This window comes from Pteropus vampyrus, unplaced genomic scaffold, assembly GCF_000151845.1.
Source record: "Pteropus vampyrus isolate Shadow unplaced genomic scaffold, Pvam_2.0 Scaffold443, whole genome shotgun sequence".
Taxonomy (NCBI): Eukaryota; Metazoa; Chordata; class Mammalia; order Chiroptera; family Pteropodidae; genus Pteropus; species Pteropus vampyrus.
Genome location: NW_011889224.1, coordinates 236,494 through 238,551, shown reverse-complemented (window position 1 = coordinate 238,551; position 2,058 = coordinate 236,494).

Genomic DNA, 2,058 nt, shown 5'->3' with positions numbered 1-2,058 from the left:
TATCATCACTCACGAGAATACAAACTAACACGCCAGATCATGTTACTACTAAGCATTAGAATAAAGATCCCTGGATTATGCCTATGTTCTGCTTCTCTAAGTACTGATAGCTCACTGTTTCCTTCATTAATATGATAAAAAATGTATTTATCATGATAATCAAGCACATAACTAGAAGTAGAAGCATTCTCTTTAGGGTCCAGATAAGGAAGAAATGGTTCAATATTACACATTGCATAGATATTGTTTCAGAAGTACTAATGAATGCAATTATACAAGAGAAATAACTAAATATAGAAAATCAAAAATAGGAAATTAAGTTATTATTTGCAGCTGATATGACTAAAAACAAATTTGTCTAAGTCTGCGTTGGTGCTATTGAGAACTAGTGACAGATACCAATAACACATAGAAACAGAGATTACAGACATATATTTCTCTTGATTATTTAGTTTACTTAAGATGTAAATGTACTCAATGACTTTGGTTTAAACTACATGTATCACCTAAGAAAATTCTCCTATTTTGATTATTAAAAATTCTACATGTGGAACATCTGCTTCCGGTAATGGCAGATAGTTTACGCAGACCAATTCTCCTGCTGAGGACAACTAGAAAATCTGGAAAAAATGTTTTTAAAATCTTTAAAATATTAGAGAGATTTAAACTTAGTCAAGAATTACCCAGGATTCAGAACAAAAGGGAGTTCAAAGAGGTGAATCTAGTATTTAGGGCAACTGTTTTAAACGGATATCAGGCAGTTCCAAAAGAAACATTCAAAAGGATGAGAAACTAAGCAGAACTCTTGATAACCTCATAGGGTTAGTTGGAAACTATTAGATTTTAGATCCTAACAAGAAAGACTAGCCAAGGGCACATACCCCCACCATTATTTATGTTAAAACCATGAAAACCACTATTCCCTAAATATAAGGGGAAACCTTGACTTCAAATTTTCTTAATTTTTATAACAGATTAGGATAATCCAAGATCGCCAATTCTCTTAGCCAAATGCCAGAAGCAAAGGTCAATTGTCTCTGAAAGAAGATAATATTATATCCATTATCAAATTATTACATCAGTTTTTCGTATAAAATGTCTCAAACTGAAAAAAAAATTTCTCAAGAAGGAGATTACAATATAGTGAAACCCAATGGAAGTAACAGACAAGGTTTTAAAAAACAGAAAATCTATATGATGCTTTAAAATAACTAAGTGGAATATCATTAGCAGTACTTAATATAACTGTGCTGATCATATACAAGAAAATAATAATCAAGTTTGAAGACTCCAGTAGAGATGTATGAACCACTTCAAAAACTGGACGTTCTAGATCTGAACAATCTTGGTATCTACTTCTTGAGCTACCAAGATCTCAAGCATTGGTTCAACAGAAGTCTACTAATAAGTCATATAAAAACATTACCTATATGCTGGCTGCCCCTGGCTACTGTCCCCACAGGTCAAAATTCATGTTACAGAAGGTTTATTTCTTAAAACTCCCGATTATCTTCACCTGCCACTTTAATAACCTTTGAGGAGGTAAATTACCATATTGCTGAGTCTGAAAGTTGTGGGAGATGCTAGAGTGTCTGCAAATCAGCCTCAGAGAGCAGAGAGCAGAATTACATGGCACTAACGGGTTTGTGACCTTAGTGGTAGCTTAGTCAGAATAAGCAGTCAAAGTGTGAGACAGAGAATCTGAGGCTATAGAAAAGACGGTTCAATAGAGAAGGCTTTGGAATAAGGCAGAAATCAAAATGAAAATTAGAAAGAATTATAAAAGCAATGACGACAACAATGTGACAAAACCACAAAGTAAACTCTAATAAATTGATAAAAGGTGTGCTATGCAGGAGGGAAATCTGATTTGAGCCATGAAGAAAGAGCTTGTAGCAAACCATCCCTCTCACTGAGAGCAATTATAAAACTTAATTCGACACATAGGACAATTATTTGAAGCTTTGGAGAGCAACCAAGACAGCCTGAAATTGACAGGACAAAGTTATATAGAGAAGCGGAACACATTGCAATGAGCTGGACCTTCTCCAGCAACTG